Raw genomic sequence first — 22,595 nt, forward strand, 5'->3', positions numbered from 1 at the left:
TATAATTTCACTAACCAGAAAAAAGTTAGCGGTTTTGAAATTAATACAACGGACAACATATGGACACACACACACACACACACACTTCTTGTGACTAGGCCAGAGATGTCTGTTCTCTCCTAAGCATTAACTGGACATCTATAATTGAGTGCCTTGGTGATGACCATCAGCTATCACACAACACAGACTCGTTAACGTCCACACACACACACACACACACACACACACACACACACACACACACACACACACACACGCACACAGCAGCAGCAACTGCTGGTTATGAAACAGCTGTTGAGTCGAGGGCTCTGTATGTATCTGAACAGTGAGAGTGCGGCTTACATAAATACTTGATCATATCTGGATTGCTCTCGGTCTGAAAACACGTAATCCGCCTTGTTAGGATCACACTGACCACGAGGGTGGGGCGGGAGCGAAAGGGAGGGAGAAAGAGAGCGCCGGGAAACTGCCAACGTTAAATGGATCCAGAGCCTAAAACTTGAAACCTCAAATCACTTGAAGATCATTGTAACAGGTTAAGACAGCGTCGGCTCTCAGCAACTTGTGCCCCCCGAAGGCTCTGACACCCTTTCTTTATCTCGTGTTGTCGTGTCACCTCACGTTCACATCATCTCAGAAAAATGGGAATAACTGAAACCTTGGCGACATTCACACGTGATTCCAAGGTGATCACCCCCACTCGTCGGACCAGTCATCTATTTTTAACATATTACATATTTGTGGCAGCTCCTTAACGAGTTAATCTGGATTTAAACCCACTCTGGAGGTTATATAACTCCTTTTAAAATAAACAGTTGTAGTAGTGTTAATATTGGTTCATGTATAGCACTGAACTGTTGTCGTTGGTGGCCTTGCAGCCATTTTGACACAGGTTTGTTGACACCTTTCCAGATGTTGCCGAGGGAAAGTGACGCTAGCTGTCAGAAATTCCTCATATCTCCGGGTGAAGAACGCCGATGTGAATGTTTTTCCCACTTGACTATATACAGTATAGTCTATACAACATTAGTGTGGATGCAGCCTAAGAGCTATCACACGCCACATGCACCGACCTGAGCCCTGTCACACAAAAGAAAGAAAGACGAGTGAAAGAAACCCTCTCAGAGAAAACACACGTTGTCTGTTCGGGGGGTAAAGAAAGGCTTAATCCAATTGCTCTTGGAAACTCCAAATAAAATGAGACTCGTAAATTCCCCCGTCCAGATTTACTTCACCACATTATTCTGCTGGGTTAGATTAAATAAATACCACAGTGCCTTTTCATATTTAAACTTCTGGCTACTAGCTGCTGAAAGGCATTGTTGATGCAACTCGCAGCATTAATGCTAATAGAAAGTGAGGATGTTTGCTTTGTGATCACAACAAAAAAAAAAGGTGTCAGATTAACACTCAAGTTTTGAGTCATTTGTTATCCGCTATATATATCTATCTATCTGTATCTGTGTCTGTGCGACTGAACTGCCGAAGCTGTCCATCGTAAACTGTCACAGGTCACTGAGTAAAAAAAATCTCCATCATTCAAACAGCTCGGTATCTGCTATCTATTTACGGCTCTGCAGGAAGTGTTCTGTGTTTCTGATGTGTTTTGGAGTAAACAGGGGAAGAGAAACTGGGTCAGTAAGGCTGTAAACTACCGATTAGAAGAGCGCGACCTACACCTGCAGAAGCGTACAGGGGAATTTGGGGGAAGCGTACTTCAGAAACACAACTGCGCAGAGAGCACTTGGCAGTAGCTCAAACAAAGCGTGAGGAACTAACGGATCCTGAATTTAAACAGAATGACATTAAGAGTGAAAGGGGAACATGATGGATGTGTGGTGTTTCTGGATCGGTCGGGTGTGCTGAGGTCACGGTGGAGGACGTCGAGCGTGACCCGACTTGGCTCTGGCAATCAGCGGCGCTAGCCGGTAAAGAACAGACCGTAAACTGCTGAACGGAGGCCGTTTGTCTCTTTGTAGCCGTTGCCACCCCCTGCTTGCTCTCCCTCTTTGTTAATGGGGAATATTAATTTCCTGTATTCCATCTTTACTGCATTAATATTTGATGATTAAATATGACTAGGAGCGTCTCATCCCCGTCTCCAGCCAGGCCCCGTCTCTTTGTCTCTCTGGCGTTTTACTTTCTGTCTCCCCAAAATTTCTGTCTCCCTTTGTCTCGGTCTTGTGTTTCTTTGTCTTTTTCCTTTTTCTGTCAGTCTCTCGTGTCTCCCCTCAAAATGTCTCTTCTGCCCTAACTCCTCTTTCGCTCTTTTCTTTTCGCTCTTCCTAGTTTTTCCTTCCCGTGTTTATACCTCGACCTGTCTATATCCGTTTCCCTCTTTAAATGCCTCTTTGTCAGTGTTCTATTTTCTTTCTCCCTCTCCTCTCTCTCCTTCTGTCTTTAGCCCCGTCCATTCTGGTGGTTGCCGACCAGATCCCAAGGCTTACTTTCAGTTGTTCCCATGAGTGATGAGGCATAATGTGAATCCAGCCGGAAACGCCAACATTTGGAGCCGTCAACCCAGCGACAGTTGTTTAAACACGTTTGATATCCAGCAGCCAGTCGTGGGTGGATTGAGTCAATGAGAAGTCAGCGTGCAGCTGGCATGAAGCAGTGAAGCTGAATTCGCCTTGAATTCCTTTTTTGGCTGAACTTTTGCTTGCGTACATCGTGATCAATAACTTAATCAATCACACAACACAAAAGCTACTGCATGTGTGTCTTTTTGTCTTAGGCCCAATTTATACTTCTCATTTCACGTGTCTCATGTCCAAATAAAATCCAGATGCAAATTTCATGCACTTTTGTTTACCCTTGGCCACATATATATGTGTGTCTCCGTTGGCCAGATCACAAATCTGATTGCATCCGTCTTGGTTTCTCCGTGTTACAAACAAATGAGGGTAAGAACTCCTCCAGTCCAGAGGGTGATGGTAAACAGCTCGCTAGATTGCATCTCAAACCACCTCCTAAAAAAATGCTTTGGGCAGCTCAATTTGAATCCGTCTCCGATGCTTCTTGGATGCATTTACACTTAACTGTTTCTGATATCAGATAGCTGTGTGATTTGTTCGAGACTAATGAGGTGGCTAAGTTTGTTTTGTTTTCTGTGATTTTGTACTGGCAAGAGGTGCAGTGTAAACCAGAGTCAGACTACAAGACCTGTATCCAGGGAATCTTCCATGCCAAGAGTTGTCTAGTCTGCACATGTCCTCCCCTTCTCTCGCCTTCTCCACCTCCTCCCTCCTTCTCCCTTACCTTTACACACCATTCACGACTAAAGCCTTCCTTACTCTATAGTGCAAATTCGCCGGCTAACCGTCAAGCGCGTGCAAGCGCTCGTACACACATCGGTGTGCATGCACGTAAACATACCTGCGTGCAATCGACTGAGAACTCCAGCAAGTGCCCACATGTGGAGAGTTACACAACCACAAATATATATATATATACAAGTACTCAAAAACAGACACAAACACAAGAATACCAACACCTGAAAATGCACGGCCACACAACTTTGCACGCGGGGAGGCTTGCTCATAAAATAATGCTCGCAGACTCACAGACTTATACACACACACACACACACACACACACACACACACACACACACCTCTATAGACATCAGAGAGCAGCCAGTATCTTAGGAAGCGGAGCGCAGAAAACGCAAGGGCTGTTCTTTCCACGGCAGAGTTTCCCTACAGCGAAAGCACCATGGGAAACACGGTGTGGTCCTGGAACAAGGTTATTGTCAATGCATCACAAAAAAGGATGTGGAAATGTTTTCGGTGTTGAGTTTGACCGGTACCGCGATATCGACTCGTGAACCCCTTCGGGTGTACGTTGATCGGCCACGCTGCGCTTCACTTTGCTTTGTATTCTTTGACAGCGCGTACATGGCATTTAACCGCCAGTCGATAAAGCTTCGTTTGATTGAATCGGGAGAGAGAGACAGAGAGAGGGACCACTTTAGCCTCTGAGCCACAGGGGGACCCAGTCGACTGTTATGCAACCAAGCCATGCCAACACGGACACACACACACACACAGGCCAGCTGTCCCTGATTCCAGCAGTGAAAACTATCTCTCTGTCTATTTGTCTATCTCTGCTTCCCTGTCTTTCTCTTCCACTATCTCTCTATCTGCCTCCATCTCTCTCTGTCACTTTGTCAACCCTTTGATACTCTACGGCCAAATGTATGTGGACACACCTGTCTGTCTTTCACGGTTGGGATTAGGCACCGTAGGTCCAGTGAAGGAAATCTTTATGCAACATAAAGGAAATGGCTGTAGGAATTCGGTGCCGATGACACAGAGCCCGGATCCCATTCCTATCTGGCGCCTTTTGGATGAACTGGGTCACGGACTGTGAGCCAGACCTTATCACCCCGCATTGGCGTTGGATCCTCACTAATGCTCTTGTGTCTGAATGGGAGCAAATCCCCGCGGCCAGGTTCCAAAATCTGGTGTGAAGAAGGAGCAGAGGCCATGACAGCAGCACATTAATGCCCGTGGTCTTGGAAGAAGACGTTCAACAACCACGTATGCGTGTGTCCTCTTACATTTGGCCATGTAGTGTATCTCCTCAGTTTTTTTTCTCTATCCTTTTCACCCTCACTTTTTCATTCACTTCACACCCCCTCTGTTTGAGTCTCTCACCATGTCATTCTACAGGGTTTCATGTTGCCCAAGGCACCTGTCGCCCCCCGGGGGTGTCACACACACACACACACACACACACACACACACACACACACACACACACACACACACACACACACACACACACACACACACACACACACACACTCATACAGAGACACAGATTTGACTCAACTTACTTGAAAATAGAACTCTTGCATTGTCTATAGGGGGCTTCCAACACACACACACACACACACACACACACACACACACACACACACACACACACACACACACACACACACACACACACACACACACACAAACGCACGCACACACATGCACAAACACCCGTATGCCAGCAACCTTCCCAGCAGGCTGAACAAAGACTAAGCACAAACCCTCGAGTTCACCCTCATTAAAGAGAATCCTGCCTGCCTCTGTAACACACACACACACACACACACACACAAACACGCAGCAGTAGCCGGCTGTGCAAGCACAGCTGACAACAGCGGCTGACGTCAGCTCTTAAAGGTTACCATAAACTTCCCTCAGTGGAAAACACAGCAGATCCAGCCTGATTACAGAAAAACACAGTGTTTACCCCAAACTTCTGTTCATTAAAATTAACGAGTCAAACCAAAGCACAAAGGTTATCCCTGACTTTAATTACAGAAAATCAACACAAACTCAAATCATCCCACATACCTTGTTTCTGCACCAGGGAAGGAACACCTGTTACATGGTGCCATAATAGAAGCCCTATGTGAAGAGACAGAGAGGAGCAAATGAGGACAAAGATGCAGACAAAGATTTATGACTCTTCTGTTAATGCGTCTGTTTCGATACACACATGCCTAATTTTTGCCCAATGCTCCCAACAACCTGTTATTGTATGCTTGTGATTTTGTGAACCTAGTTAGTTTTTCAATGGAGTGACGAAGACCTGCTCCTTCCCTCATCTGCCCCGTTGCTTTCTGAAAAATAATGCACCTGTGCTTTTCTCTCCATATTCAAAGAAGAGTGGTTATCTATAGCTGCACTAGACAGTTGAAATGTGTACCCCTCATCACTGAACCGTAGTTCAACATATCCCATGGGTCTGAGCCATTACAACTTCAGCAAAGCCTCATGGGAACTATAGTTGTTGAATGCTAGCATCCTGTCTCAAACTAACAATGTAGGCTCCGGACAATATACCTCATTATACCTATAGTGACACAAGTTCTTTTCTTTAAAGTTCAAGTGTCCTAATGTTGGGTATTTTTCCTCTAGCAAACCAAACGTATACGAATCCGCAACTGAAAGTAGTCCTCGACAAATTCGCCGTTTACTCCTGCTGAAGTAACGTTCGCTCACAGCTACAGTGCCCTGCTGTTTAAGGAAGTTAATGAGTTGTTTTTGAACAAATGCCACCGTCAGGGTAGGGAAGTCCGAGCGAGGCGAGACAGAATCACCAGACTTATGCTTTAGGGATGAACACAACCCGTACGGTTTAACTTTTATGATTTATACGTTTTTAATGTCAGTTAAAAAAAAACAAAAAAAACAATTCCTCGGCATGGAGTATAGGCATATCCATATCTCAGACAAATTTTGGTTGCCATTCATTGGCCAAAGTGCTGCAAAAACTCCCCAAAACTGAGTCAACCCTGGCAGCCAGATTAGGATATCCTTTGGGGGCCTTTGGGGCCTTTGGTGCAGGAACAAAGCCACACCCTTCAACAATATGCTTCAGTGAGCTGTCTACCTGGAAATTACAAATATGAATCATTTACTTTATGTTTTTCTAAGATGTTTTTTAGATCTTTTTAATTCTGTTTTTCTGTGCACAAAATATACACCATTTCGTCTTTCTTCAAGATATACCTCTAATCTATGAATATCAGCAATACACGAGACTACATTTATTTTGGTTGAACCTTGGCGATAGCCATCTGCCTTCCTGTCTCTCTGTTTGTATTTCTGTCTGTCTGTTCAGCTATTTGTCCCGCTGTGGGTCATCCGGTTCAGGCTTTCCCCATAAAGCTAAAATTATTCGGGGTTGTCCCCACGGACGCTCCAGTTATGTGTGTGTTTCATGGAAGCCCCTTTGGTCCCAGGACATCAGGGGTATCCAGTTTAGTGTTACGCGAGCAAACTACGCCAGTAAGCGCGCACGCGTACACACACACATACACACACACACACACTATACTAGACGGCCTATGATGAATAGGAGTGTGTCAGGGTTAGGGGGTCAGAGCTGTCAATCACAGTTTACTGAGCCGAACTAACCCACCAGCCTAAATCGGCAGGTCACTTTGGCCCCGTTCAGACCCGGCATTGACAGATGTCTCGGTTGATCCAATCACAAGTAGACAGCTCTAAGCACCTGTGCATTAGAATGCGTCTCCACATGCGTCTCGAGACCAAAAGACCAAATGCGTTGTTGTTTTTAACCTGCCGGAGGCAGCAACGCACTTCCTGTGTCTAGTCTGCCGGAAACTAAAAGAAGAAGAAGAGGAAATCAAAACATTACAGACCGGGTCTACTCCTTGACGCGTTCCAGGCAAATCAAATCGCCCAAGATGTTTGACTCGCTCGTAATTTATCTCTATGGGCTTTTCGAAATGTCGAGACGTTGCGGACGAAGGCAGCTGATGCGATTTGTATTTTTCTGCGAATGAGTATGTACAACGGCACACGCAGAGGACGTCGGTTAAGTGGGCGGTCCTTCAGTGTGGCCCAGCACACGTTTGCGTTCACACGCCTAAAAGAATGTGCCATTTGAGCCTGTTCATCATTCACGGGCTTGAGAGTGGGGAGTTTTTTCGTTCACCTGTAAAAGTAACAGTGAGCCTGCGTGGAAATGTAGGAAGAAGACTTTGCTCATTTAACTGTGTCTTGAGATCCAGTATGGTAAGACCAGGGTATACAACCTTCCAGGAGCTGTTATATCATACCAGTGTGATGACATGTTTGGGTCAAGTCTGTGCTAAAGGAATAGCTCAATGTTTTAGGGAAGTACGCTTATTTATTTACGGTGCATTCCAACACCTAGCTTGGTCCTGCCCAAAATGAAATAAATACACCTGCCAACACCTCTAAAGCTGACTGATTGATGTACAGTAGGTTCGGCACCATCACACCAGCACAGAGACCAGTATTGAATCTGTGCTCACGGACTGTACTCGGCAACCCGTGCTATGGCCAGATGCTGCACAGATGTAGAGGGCAGACAGCTGAACTGCTCTTATTTAAGAAATGGTTACAGCAGGTAACCTTAGCCAGAACCACAAACTGATGCTTTTAAAATTTCTGTTTTGGTAACAACGTGCAAAGTGTTCATTTATGAGTTTTAAAATGCTGGTTGGTGCCAGGCTAACCGTTTTCCCCCTTGCTTCCAGTCTTTATGCTAAGCTAGGCTGATTAACTTGTGGCTCTAGCTCCATACTAAATACACAGACATGGCAGTGGCATCAAGCTTCTCATTTAACCCCCAGAAAGAAAGCAAATTTTTGCATTTATCAAAATGTTGAACTTTTTTTTTTGAGGTAGCCAGGTTTGAATTTGCGCAGCCACTGTACAATTAGTCTTTACACGTAAGACTTATTAAAAGATCGAACAAAGTTACATTAGGAGACAATGAAAATGTTAAGATTAACATCAGAATTATGAGGTATTCTGCTGGAGAAAATCCCCAGCGATACCATATGAAAAAGAACTGCAGTCCAGGCAAAACTTTGTTCGAATGAGGCATTCAAAGTCATAACTCTTCCAGTTAAGAGGGTCTTTAAAGTCCTTGCTTAACAAAATGAAGCTTTCAAAGATCAAATTGCACTGAACTGCACTTTGCTAAGGAACTTGCCTTCTCTTCCCCAGAGCTGACAGGAGGAGAGGCTGCCAGGCTGGCTCTGTGTGTGCTCGTGTCAGTCAGTCAGCCAGCGGTTCGTTAACTAATTAGTGAGCTCGTTTATCTCATTATGCTCTGATTGATCTGCCAGCTGATGGACTGGCAACTGGGCGCCCTGTGTGTGTGTGTGTGTCTGTTGTATGTCAGCTGGAGCGAGCTAATCGATATTAACAACGCAGGGAAGAGTTTAACTGTTACGCAACCTCATTATCTGGCAGTGACTGCACCGGGGGGGGGGGGCAGGATTCCAGCGTTACAGCAATGTCACCAGAAGGGCAGCCTTCCGGTTAGCAGCAGGAAATTAGCTCAGATAGCGTGGCATACTTTGCTGTTGGATGATATCTGACGGCCAGGTCAGCGCACGGCTGGATTGGCGCAACTTTCAACTGTGTCCACCTGTCAGACACAGACACACACACACACACACACACACACACACACACTGTCACGCACAGGGACGATATTTCCTCTTGTGATTAGTAAAAATGGGTTCGTGTGTCAAGTTTTGTAACTGGACATTATGTACATTTTCATATAAGAAATTCTCCGATGCGCCAACACGGTAGGTTTTTGAAGAAGATAGTGACTCATAACAAACCGCACAACAGTGCGCACTGATGTGCGGTTTGTGAGACAAACATCCAGTATTTTCCCACATCTTCCCGTTGATACTGACAATGATCATGTCAACGGTCACTATCAACTGAAAGATGTGGAAAATGTAGGATATTTTTCTCATAGGAGCATCAGTGTGCGCAGTTTCATGAAAATGCTCCGTTAAATCAAGTCAAGCTTTCTACACACACTAGACATACCGGTCCATTTCGATGTTGTTAGCAATTTGACAGCTCAAGTCAGTGTCACATTAAAAAATTAAAAAAAAACGATCATTCCGAAATAAGTGCAAAATAATATTGGTCCAAAAATGACATGGCTTTCCAGCGCTGACACTGGTGTTAATATAACCGTGTTAATTAGAGGTGAAACCCTTAGAACCGATTTATTCTTCCTCTGTGAAACACAAAAAGATGAAATGATCTATCCCAAAAAATCGCTGAGAGACCATCTGACGTTGAGTGTTGTCACTGGTTACAGCGATACTATTACAGCACACTTCCTCTTCTTACTTTAAGTTCACTTTCATTTAATTTTGCTCGTGCACATTCAGCTACAGTACTCGTAAAAATGTGACAGTCCCGCAGCGGTATCTGTACTGATGTGGGTCTCGGTGGTCGCCTGAGGTGGTTTGCCTATGTCCCTGGATGAAAACGTGGAGAAACACACTAAATGTTCTTTATCCTTTTACATGTTCAGGTCTACTTTTGAAAACATATTCCTCTTTTCCTCTTCCTCTCCCACTTTTGGATGTACGTTCAATAACACACGACTGTATTTTCTGGCTCAGGACTTCTTCCCTTCAATTAATTTCCTCTTGATTTTGCTTTTATTTTTTTCTTGAATTCTTCTTGGATTTTTGCAAGTTGTTTTTGCAGCTCTTATTTTTCAGCTGCTACTGTTTGGCAGAGCCCGAACCTCACTGACTTACTTCCTCAGAGAAATTAAAAGAAGGAAAAAACAAGCAAATAAAGAAGTGCTAGTCAGCTGACGCGTCAGCCTTTGCTTCCCGACAAAAACAAAACAACGCAGGTTGTTTACCATAAGAACGCGGAATCGGGACCCAGGCAACAGGAAAGCTTGAAGCATGTTGGGAAAGCTTCATTAATGCAGCGTGGGAACGTTTTTGTTTTCTTAATTCGGTCTCCCTTTTTTTCTCTGAGAGGGAATTCCACACATTCCCACCTGGGAGCTGCCCAGTATAACCACAGCCCTGCACTTCTGGGAAGTTACAGCTCCACTGGGGCAGGCTGGGATTTGAACCAGGAACCCTAGGAGTGCCAAGCCTGCCTCGTCAGGCTGTGTAACACAGTAATGGCCACTTGACATGAAAACTAAGAGATTTCCAAGACTAATAAACTGATAAAACGCCTATATAATCTATGCAGATTTTATTTTAATTTACTTGGCAGCAGGACAGCTATTAAAATGCTGGAACCATAAAAATTTCACGGTCTCAAAGCATGGGGCCAAAAAAGAAAACCATTAAAACATTATAGTTCTATTTATCGACTCAAGCCCACACAGACAAGAGGCATAATCAACAGTAAATTCTCCCAAATCATAAGCTTTGTTTTAAGGCCTTAAATAAACACAGATTGCATCAATAAGTCCCCGCGCTCTGAGTTGTGAAGGTAGCATGAGACAAGAGGGCTCTTTTTGTTGATAGAAGGGGTTAAAGGGGCATTTTAACCACTTTTACACATAGAGTTCAGTTTACTCATCATAGAAAAGTCCTGATCGGCCTGACAGAAAAAAAGTAGCATAATGGCTCTGGAGGCAGATTTCCATCAGGGTTATTTTGGACATGCTAACAAAAAAAAAAAAAAAAAAGCTAGTTATAGGTAAAGTCAGGATATCTCAGGCTCTGCTGCTTTGATTTCGACGATTCCTTTATTAATCTTTCTCTTACAAGTCCACCAACTCTACAAATGTAAAATACTGCATTGCTGCAGTGCCCCTTTAAAGCCGTCCGTCGGAACAGTAATGTCTCACTGTAAAGTAATGTGGTTTTAGCATTAGCCCCATCCACACCGTTCGTAATGACGAGTTATAGTATGCCTTCGGAGAGAGTATAACAATACCATATGTATTCCAAACAATTCCGCCTGACGTCAGAGCAGCTGTGGCTCAGCAACCCAACTTTCAACCAACTTTCTTTGGAAAGTCCGCGTTCTTTGGAAGCTGCGGCCCTTCCTACAGCATGCGCTCCATCAAGGCGACTTCCTGTTCACCTTTAGTTTTCCCTGTGATGCAATGACTCAGGGAGGGCAAGGAGAGGCCAAACTGTAAAAATCTGGCCTTCCTCCTCCACACACACACACACACACACACACACACACACACACACACACACACCTTTCTGAACTGCTACTGCACCATTCAGCATCAAATATGCATCAAATTATATAACAGAGACTCTTATGTAACAGACTCTATCCCCTTCTCTACCCCAGTGTGTGTGTTTGTGTGTGTGTGTGTGTGTGTGTGTGTGTGTGTGTGTGTGTGTGTGTGTGTGTGTGTGTGTGTGTGTGTGTGTGTGTGTGTGTTTCATGCTGAGGTCTATGGCTAATGAAGCCATCTTTGCAGGGGCAAAAAACAGAGGGAGAGAAGGAGGAGGACGAGAGACGAGCTAAATATAACTGCTCTGGCCCTGAGCAGCATCTGAGAGAGGAGAGGAGAGGAGAGGAGAGGAGAGAGAGGAGAGGAGAGGAGACAGATGGAGAGAAACTGTGGGAAAGGTAAAAGACAAAAGATGGCAAACCTGACCAAAATGTCCCTGGATGTTAGCTACTGTAGCATGTTAGAATTATGGATTTTTGTATAAAAAAGATGAAGACAGAAGCAGATTCAGACTATTTTTCTTCCAGTCCACTTTTTGTATATGAACATCTTTTTTTTTAACACACACACACACACACACACACACACACACACACACACACACACACACACACACACACACACACACACACACACACACAGACACTGCCCTGAAAATGCAATGAAAAGTACTCGCCTGTCGATAGATCTATTTGTGTAAGTGGACTTTTCCACTTTCTCTCCAGTTAGTGATTTTGATGACTTCATACATTTCCCAGAATGACTCTCAACTATTCCTGTAGGTGAAGGGAAAACAGTAGCTATAGTCAAGCGAGTTTCTCCAAAAGAGGAAAGGCCTGAGTTGATTCTCAACATATTATATGTTGTAACATACATCATATGTGTTGGATTCTTGTCTGTTTCTCGTGATCTCTACACACGTATCGATCCACACAGTCCACACAGCTCAAACACCCACGGTATTTTCTTGCACCTGCAGTAGACGAGGCGCCATCCCCGCAAAAAGCCATTCAACTCACGCAGACCTCCGGCTTTTTATACGTTAGGAACTTGTGAACTACAGCGCATCTGCTACGATGGATGAGTATATACGGCTTCAGTAGGCAGGAAAATAAAATAGTTAGGAAATAAAAATAATGTTCCGTCTTTCCCCATCTTTGTCCATTGGACAGACTGGTAGTTTTTGGTGATATTTCCAATATTAGTTGAGCAAGATTTGTGCTGAAAGGGTTTAAATGTTAAACTCCAAACTCTGTCTTCTGGTAAAGATCATGCGATATGATCGAAAGCTCCAGAACAGCTACTAAAAGGGGGCTGCGGCGAGATTGTTTAGTCACCTACTGTTTTCAAGAATTAACTTTTAAGTCAACCTAAACAATAAATTCCTAAATTGTTTCAGGGGGAAAAAAAGGTAAATTCAAACATCTACGAAACTCCATCTGCAGATGAAGGTCATGTGATATGATCAAAAGCCCCAGGAAAGATATAAATGCAGTGTGCAGCTTAAAGAGTATTTTTCTTTTAACGGTGTGACACTCCATCCATGTCCCAGGCTTACAAATCTGTAATGTTACTCAATATGTGTGCGTGTGTGCTGAAGCGTATTCGCAGCTACTGGTGCTAAACACACGAGGATCTTGAGAGTCTAGTAGCGTCGCTGCACAAAGCTAACCTCACAGGTGGGAAAGCTTCCTCTGTTCTTGGCAGATCCCCTCAGCTAAGTTCAGCTCGGAGCATCAGGCCCGAGGAGCCTTCACTTCGATATACACACACGCTGCCTAAAAAAGCAGCACCCCACGGACAGAAGGATAACACATATAGCATAGCGATCTGCCGCCACATAGCAGCCTCTCTGCCCGGCGCTGGAATCCACAGTTCTGACATTTCTGCCCGCCGCAAACCCAACGGGAAACCTTTAATGGCCTGAGGTTGGACTGAGAGAGAGATGGAGATAAATTACAGTGTTTGGTTTGGTGAGGAGGGCGAAAACCAAATGGGAGTGTGAGTGGGTTCATGTACAGCACGTCTGACTCGGTAGTATATACAGTATGTGTGTGTCTGCACGTGTGAATTTGTATGCCTATGTGTGTGTCCGTGTGTGTGTGTGCGAGAACATACATATAACTGTATGTGCATGTTTGTTGATAAGCTTGTGAGTGTGTTTATACACAATACTCTTATCTACTGCTTATCTACTGCAAATGTGCTGCACATAGAGTATATATGTATATTTATATATAAATATACATACACATATATATATAAATATATATATATATATATATATATATATATACATATATATGTGTATATTTATATATATATGTATATTTATATATATAAATACACATATATATATATATATATAAATATACATATATATATATATCTATATATATAATACATATATATATATATATATGTATGTATAAATATACATACACACGTATATATATAAATATACATATATATATATATATAAATATACATATATATATATATAAATATACATATATATATATATATGTATAAATATATGGCTACTTCTCAAATGTGGGGATTGTTGCTTTAATCTGTTTTTATCATTTTAAATGGACTGGGTTTTTGGACTGTTTGTCAGACAAAACAAGGCGTCGTACAACATCATCTTGGGTTCTGTGAACTTGTGATGGACATTTTTCACTATTTTCTATCATTTTATGGACTAAACAATGAATCCATTAATAGGTAATTGACAGATTAGTCGATGATTAAGATAATCATTAGCTACAGCTGTTTAAAAAGGAACACCTGGCCAACACTAAAGCAGCCTAATACAGCAGCCCTGCAATAACTCCCACCTCCACGATGGTTAAAGGTTATGGTGTTCAGTCTTTGTTGAAACAGTTTTAGAGGCATGCTGATTCTACTGTATGGTCATTTTGGAGGCTGCAGTTAATGTTGCTGCTGGATTGTTATTGTTTCATACTGAGAGCTTTTGAATAAAATCCTCACCCTCTCTTTTTTTTTTCCCAAAAGCATCGTTTTCTTTTGGGCTTATTTACCAACTCCATCCACTAAACTATGATGATAGAATTTGAGTAGTCCTGGCAAAGCCCCTCCTATCGTAGAAAACCTGTAGGAATGTCTGCCTCGGGCCTTCATCTTTCCTGCGCAATGAGCAGAAACATGGGTCAGAGCTGCCAGTTTTTCCAAAGCACTGCGGTTGAACTCTCCGTTCGGACATACACATTTTCACAGCAGACAAACCATGGGTACTGTGCATGCTGGCTCTCAGTCATGGCTCCCTGGGACACCTGATGGAAATGAGCCTTTGTTAACAAAATTTGTTTCAGCTTTGCATTTCCTGCTATGATACGTCAAAATGTTTGCCACGAAAAGGGACTAGTAAGTCCCCTGTAAACCTCCTGTATCATGTAGACATTCAGTCCTGGTTGAAATCGTTGGCACCCCTGAATTTTTGGTACAGAATTAAGAACATTTTCAGAAACAGACACATATTAACCAGTTCTTTGCAGTCAAAATATTGTAATGAAATGTCCAAAGTTACTGAATAAATGAAAATTAAAAAACCAAACTTGCATAATAGTGAAATAATAGGAACACAAAATGTTCCCAAGGCACAATTACTGGCACCCTTCACTAACATTTTGTTGCAGCCATTTTGGCAACAGTTGCAGCCTCTAAACGTTTCTCGTAACCATCTACAAGCTTCTTGCACCTGTGTGCTGGTAGTTTCTGCCACTTCTTCCATTGCTATGTGTTCAAGCCCTTTTAAGTTTGCAGGTGTCCTTTGTGCAATGGCAGATTACAGCTCTCTGCAAGGTTTTCAATGGGATTGAGGTCAGGACTCATGGCTGGCCAGCTTAAAACAGTCAATCTTTATCTTTTCAACCATTCTTTTGTGCGGCTGGATGTTTGCTTTGGGTTGGGTTGGGTTGTTGTTTTCTGGCACTGGGTCACACATTTCGCTCTAAAATGCCTTGGCGATCTTCTGATTTCTTCATTCCTTTGATACATTCAGTGCCTCCAGTACCAGAGGCAGCAAAGCAGCCTCACAGCCTGATAGAACCTCCACCATGTTTTACTGCAGGTGGGGTGTTGGGCTTCATTTCGTCACCTATAAACAAACTGATGCACTTTATTCCCAGAGAGAGCTCTACTTTGGTTTCATCTGTCCATAGAACATGATCCCAGAAAGACTGCGGCTTATCTATGAATGTTTTTGCAAACATTAGTCCTGTCTTTTTGTGCCTTTCTTTCAATAGTGGTGTCCACCTTGGCCTTGACCTTTGCCCATGGAGCCCTCCTTGGTTTAGTGTGGGGCTGAAACCACCACTCCAGATCGCACCAGATCAGCCTGAAGCTCTTTAGATGTCCTGAGTGGTGCTTTCTTTTTTTTAACCAATCCACATCAACCCGACTTCTCTCAGTGAGTTTCATCTCAGCGCCACGTCCTGGAAGCGTCTCAACAGTTTTATGACTGTGAAACGTCATAAAACTGACTCTCAAGATCTTTGGCGATCGCCTTGTAGCCTTTGGAATTGTTATGTCTTTTGATAATAACCTTTCTGATGCTCTCAGACACTCTCTTGTCTGTGCCATTGTGAAAAAGAAACCGGAAACAATAGGCCCCTTTTTATGCAGTAAAACCATCATTCATTGGTTAATTCAGGTCACGTGAATGCTGGAAAATTAAGCACAGGTGAGTCTTATTTGTTTTTTTATTTAGTTTGAGGGAACTAATTTAAATTCATCAGAAGGGTGCCAATTTTTGAGTGCACATTTTATTCCTGTATTTGTAATTTCACTATTTGAAAGCATTTTCCGGTGTTGCTTTTCGGTAACTTTGAACATTTTATTAAATATTCCGATTTTACAAAATTGGTTACTTTGCATTTATTTCTGAAGATATTCTAAATTCTGTACTTAAAATTCAGGGGTCCAATAATTTCAGCCAGGACTGTCAAAATGGAAAGGGAAAGATCATCTGAAAGCCATTTAATCCACTTCAAGATATTTTAATGCCTTTTAAGGTACTAATTGCAGATCATTTACATTTCTAACTGGCATCACTAGGTATTTTACAAATTGGTGAGCAGCTCTGTCCACAAAAATGTAAGTATTTGGAAATGAAATGCATTAAGATGACTCATAATGTGCTTTACTTTCACGCCAACAATCACGATTTTGGAAGGGACATCGCCATATTTACATTTTTTGAAAAATGAGACTTAGCTGAATACATTTGCATAGACATTTCTGGCCCTCAGCTGAACATCTCTGCGTTTAATATCCAGCGGGAAGTAGATAGATGGAGTACAGAGCAAAATTTACTGATGACATTAAGACAGTCTAACAAGAGATCACACGCACACAGACGGCTGACGGCTGCCTTTGATCCTCCTATGTAGTCTCAGTTAACAGAGAGGTCTAATATCACCGAGTTGTCAGCCAAATCCTGTCACTGCGTGGGTGTGTTTGTATGTCTGAGTGTGTCACGGCATGGAAACACACATCAGGTACAGGTACTTTCAAAACAAACAGTGAATATATCTAAGTGTCTTCTAATTTCGCCTCGTGCCTCATCAGTTAAAAGGGCTGAAACTGAAGAGAGAGACCGTACAAGTGACAGCTGAAAGAAAAAGGAGGATCTGTCTTTGAATTTTTGGGTTTTATTTTGGTGCACCGGGATGAAAGAGGAGATGAGGTGAGGAGGGGAAAGATAACATGGGAGAGGAAAGAAGAAGAAGACGAAGAAAGGAAAAGGGAGGGGGGAGGGAGAGGTTGAGAAGAAAGAAGTAAAGGGAGGGTAAAAGTCAAGAGGGCAGAGGAAAAGATGGGAGAGGAAGAGGAGGAAAGAGAAGGCGATGGAGGGGGAGAGATGAACGAGGGGAGGAAAACATGAGAGTGAGTGAGAGAGGGAAGGAAGAAGAAAGGAAGGTGTAGAAGAGAGTAGCTAAAGTGGAGGGAAAAAAGGAGGGAGACAAAAGGAACGCTTGAAAGGGAGGAATGAGGAAAGGAAAAATCCAAAGAGTGATAGGAAGAGGAAAAGACAAGAGAAGGGAAAAATGTTAGAGAGGAGGAAAGGAAAGAAAAATGAAAGAGAAAGTAAAAGAGATGAGAGAAGAGGAGAAGGGAATAGAGGATGAGACAAGCATCAAGAAAAGAAAGTAGCAAAAAAAGGAGAGGAGGTGTTGAGAGAAGAGTAGGAGGAGAGAGGGGACGAGGAGAAAGGCTGGTGAGGAGAATGAAGGGAGGGAACACCAAAGAAAATCCTGGAAGAGAGAAGAGAGGAGATGAAAATAAGGAGGAGACGAAAGTACAAGGGGAACGAGAAAAGATGGAAAAGGGAGCATGAGATGAAAGGAAAGGAAAGGGGTGGAGACGAGGAGAAAAGGAAGGAGAGGAAGAAGTGATGAGATGAGAGGAGAGAAGAAAAAGAAGTTGGAGGACAGGTTGAGAGGAGAGCAGAGGATGAGAAACAGGAGGAGGAGACACAAAAGGGTGGGAGAGGAGAATAAAGGAAAGGAGACAAGAGGAAATATTAAGAGAGGAGGGAGGGGAGGACAAATTAGATGGATGGATAGGAGGAGGAGGAAAGGAGGAGGGGATGGGGAAGGAAAAAGGAGAAAAACTAAGGCGGAATGGGAAAGGAGAGTAGGTTTGTAGATTTGGAGGAGAAAAGAAAGTAGAAAAGGAGACAAGCAGTAAGAAAAGAGGGGAAGGAAGAGAGAAGACACGAGAGGCAAAGACCAAACAGAGGAGAGGGAGAGGAAAGAGGAGAAGGAGCACATCAGAGAGGAGACAAACAGGGAGGAGACGAGTCGGGAAGGGATGAGAACAGAGAGGAGAGGGGGATAAAAGGGAGGAGAGGATTGAATTCAGACACAGATAGACAGAGCTTTGAAGAGGAGGAGGAGGGAGGAGAGAAGGGGGATCAGAGTGAGTGGAAGATGAAACGGGAGGCAAAGGGACGGAGTTAGAAGAGGGATGCATGGACGGAGGGATGGAGAGGCTGTGGAAAAAGAAGGAGAGGAAGACTCAGAGACGAGAGGAGCAAGAGTCTGAGACTGAGAGTAAGAGGGAAAAGATGTTTGAATGAGTGTGAAGAGCAGATTTCCTCTAGTTTTTGTGGGAATTTCACATATCTGCCTTTTTTTTTTTTTGAATGTGACATCTTTTAGTTATTTTATCAATAAAGATATAAGACAAAAAAAGAAGATAATGCACCAGCTAATTTCACACATGTTCACTTATCACATCTGTCACCGGAGGGAAAATTGCATGTTTCTCAAATGTCAGATGGAAAAATATCACTTTGAAAGGAATCTCCATTTGGACGTGGAACTGTTTGTGAAAGAGGATGAATTTCAAAGGCGGACTGACAAATGCACGATCCAGGAGTTTGCGGGAAAGCGGAGAGTGTTGTAATGCATTGCCGGTAATTGACTGTGACAGCTTTGTATAAAAAAAAAAAAATATTCAGATACAAAACCTTAAGCACAAGGAGACAATGTTAGCCAACCCAACTGTCAAAAATAAGGAGCGGTGTGTGCAAACCAGGAGAAGGGACAATTACCTTTTAGCAGCCTGTCAAAATGTCTGTGGAAACTTCTGAAGCCGCTCTTGCAGTATAATCCAGTTCTCCACAGTATGTACACGGAGCCGCGGTGATTAGTAGATTCATCGATTTGGACTTGATAAAAAAATAACTATTACAATGGAAGAATTGTTTTTGTCGTTTTTTAGGCAAAACGCCAAACACTTGCCGGTTCCAGATTCTCAAAGGCAAAAAGCTTTGCCGTTTTTCTTCGTCATACATGTTAGTGATGGAAATTGAATATTTCAGGGTTTTGGACGGTTCGTCTGACAAAAAAAAAAAAAAAAAAGAAAGAAAGAAGAGATCTGAAGACATGAACATGTTTCGTGGGAAACTGTTTTAGGAATTTTCACTATTTTCTGACATTTTACAGACAAAAAGATGAAGTGATCGGAAGATGAATCGATAACAAAAATAATCCCGTGTTGTACTTCTTCCAGTAGAGCGTCGGAGTCGTGTACTACACGGATGAGTACATTTACATGAACGCCAGCTTCCCAGTTTTCGGCCCTATCCTGGTTTTTGATCATCTAGAGGATGTGACATTATCCGCACATCAAGAAAACCTGGTTTTTCAGCTACTCGGTGCACATAATCACAACATTACCCGGGTTTCTCTCTGTATCTGTGCAGACATCTTATTGAATCCTCCATATCCAGTCACTGTCCGTCCCCTGTACCCCCGCCAAGTTACCTCGGCGGTTGAGGATGGACCACGTTTGATGTCTGCCTGCCTGGACCTTGTATTTGCCAACCTGCTGGTTTTTTTCTTCCCCAGCTGATTATCAGCGGCGAGTGACAGTAAAAATTTGTCCTTTCACCTGAAATTCCGTTTCATTTCCAGCTACTATGCAACTCGTGCTGAAGATGTCGACCGCAGGGGCGGAGAGAGTGATCACAGGCCGCAACATCCTGGTTTCTGTCGGAGCACTCCAGCTAGCATCTTCAGGCTTCTCAAAACTCGGAGAGAGATTGAAGAAGCTTTTTGAAACCAGAATGTGAATGTTTGCACGCGCAAGCGCATAACCTGACCCTGGTCCGCGTGAGGAAACACATTCTTCACAGGTTTCAATGGACATTTTACTCTCTCATGAATTTTTTTTTTTGCTCTGACTCTAGGTCGCCGTTGGAATCTCCTGTAACTAAATCCAAAGACTACAGCAGCAGTCCTCTGCAAAAGATCAAACAAGAGCCATCAAGTTTTTTTTTTTGGAGCATTCCTTAAATTACTACCCTTGAAAGCTTTGTAGTTTATCCAAAAAAAATGGCAAAGAGAAACAGCTTTGATTTTAGCTCGACCGTGATGGATTTTAGAGTTCATCCAGTTGCGGGCTTGAAAGGGTTTTACCGTACAAAATAAAAAGACGGTAGGGTCTTGTCAGCCTACACAGGACAGGTACCTTGCTAAGAGCTGTAAAGAGGGGGGCAGGCACTAGAATTGCATTTTCCCCTCCTTCATCCAGGTATTATATGTATAACATACATTCCTCCACACTTAAACTCTTATGACTCCGGAGGAGGGAGAAAAAAATTCAGTGGGAGGGTGTTTTCAGGTCGCGTCAGATTTACCCCCCCCCCCTTTAAAATGCTAATTCTTAGCCCGCAAGGACGCTCTCAGCGCTAACCGCCGTTAGCACGTGCTAATCCCCTGTCGTATGACGGACGGGAGGCGCGAGGTGCTAGCCAGCTGTGCTAGCTTTAAAGCCTTAATACCCTGAGAGTGAGTGAGCTAGCGTGGAGCTAATCGGTCTTAATGCCACGCATACGGAGAGTTAGCTCCCGAGACGGCTAGCTACCGTAGCAGTGGCTAATCCTAGCGGCTACAGGAACAAGCCCAATCCCCCGTTTTCCCAAATATGTCAATTTTAGAAGCCGCAGCATGAGATTAAGATTAGAGGAAGAGAATAAAAATAGGGCAGAGGAGAGGACATGAGAGAGGAGAATATGCTGGAATTAAGAGGTAGCTCTAAGCCCTTGTAACGTGCTATTTGGGAGGGATGCACTTACGATTTCCTTGACGACATCTAGCTCTTGTTCCTACTGAGGCTGAATGCACTTGTTACAGTTCTTTTTGAACGAGAGCGTCTGCCGAATGAATGTGTCTCATGTAAAAGAGACGCAAAGATGAGGCAAGGGGGAGGTGGGGGTGAAGAGGGTGAAGGGGAAAAAAGAGCAGGAGAGGAAATGAAGAATGAGTACAAGTTGGAGAGAAGGTAAGACATTTAGAGCATTTCGATAATTTTCCCGGGTTGAAAAAAACGTGGCTGAGACACACAGCACAGGCTCTTTAGTTTGTTGACTTCCTGCACAAGGACAGGAAATGAAGTCATGCTGGTGTGGGCACAGAAATATCTTGGTAGCTCTTATCTTTAAGTGGATGTGTGCGTCTGTACCAGCGCTTCAAACTGAAGCACCTGCTGCCGTCTTTCTCTCTCGGTCGAGAAAATTATAGCCTTCAGTCGGACCCCTCCTCCTCCTTTTCCTCTTCCTCCCGCTCCTCCTCCTTCCGTCAGTCACATGTCAGGAGCCCGAGAGCCAGGGCACTGACATGGGCCACAATCTCTACCTCTCTCTCTCCCTCCCTCTATCTATCCATCTATGTTTCTCTCCGTTTCGGGCAGGAAGCCACCAAATGGCACAGCAGACGCAAGCCACCTGTTCCTCCCTGGCAGAGGAGATCATGGAGAGAGTGATGCAAAGATGAAGGCACGGGGAAATGCCAGGAGGGGGGAGCGAGGTGAAGAGGAAGGGCGTGATGACGGGCAAGGGAGTGGACGAGTGGAGGAACAGGGAAGGGAGAAACGGGAAAAGTGGAAATGGGAGAAATGGGAGAGCAACGGGGAAGGAAACCACACAACGATTTAGAGGAAAGGATGAAAATGAGAGAGGGATGTGAGGCAGGAGAAACAGACTGTGAAGGGAGGCAAGGATAGAGAGATGCAAAGTCAAGAAAGAGGGAAAGGACAGATGAAAGGAAGGAGAGAAGGATAACAAGTAAGAGGAAACAATAAAGGAAGAGAGAGATGGATGGATGACAAAAAGGGGGGGTGGAAGGATGGGAGAGGAAAGAAAAGACGAAGGAAAGGAGAGATTAAAGGGAAAAAGTGTGAAGGAAAAGACGTAAACTGCAAAATGTGGTGGAAGGGAAGCGTAAAAGGGGGGATAAGAAATGAAAGAAAAGATTGCACAGAGGTAAGACAGAGAAGACAAGGAGGGAATGAATGATAGAGAAAAGGAGGAAGGGAAGGAGGAGAGATGGAAGAGATAAAAGGAGAGGAAAGGTGACGAATAGTCAATTGGAAAAAGCGAAGGAAAAAAGGAACGAAAGCACAGAGGAAGCGAAAGATCAAAGGAGTTATAGAAATAGCAAGGATGGGGAGACATGAGAGTAAGAAACTGAGGGAAGGAGGATGAAAGAAGGCAGAGAGCGGACAATAAAAGGAAGAAGAGAACTGAACTGAACTGAAGGCGGGATAAGGCAAAATAGGAAACA

At 43.6% G+C, this 22,595-nt stretch overlaps 1 protein-coding gene across 4 annotated transcripts in view; it reads right to left on the reverse strand.

The window, feature by feature from the left end:
• The window catches only part of hivep2a (HIVEP zinc finger 2a), a 111,598-nt gene that overhangs the window by 73,814 nt on the left and 15,189 nt on the right, over positions 1-22,595 (reverse strand). For 2 of the 4 annotated variants that reach the window (XM_040125572.1, XM_040125574.1), the window contains one exon: positions 5,355-5,408. The exons of the other annotated variants lie outside the window; for them this stretch is intronic. The gene's annotated coding sequence lies outside the window, so the exon portion shown is untranslated. The remainder of the gene's footprint in view (positions 1-5,354; positions 5,409-22,595) is intronic. 4 annotated transcript variants of the gene reach the window in all.

This window comes from Xiphias gladius, chromosome 4 (assembly GCF_016859285.1).
Source record: "Xiphias gladius isolate SHS-SW01 ecotype Sanya breed wild chromosome 4, ASM1685928v1, whole genome shotgun sequence".
NCBI classification, from domain to species: Eukaryota; Metazoa; Chordata; class Actinopteri; order Istiophoriformes; family Xiphiidae; genus Xiphias; species Xiphias gladius.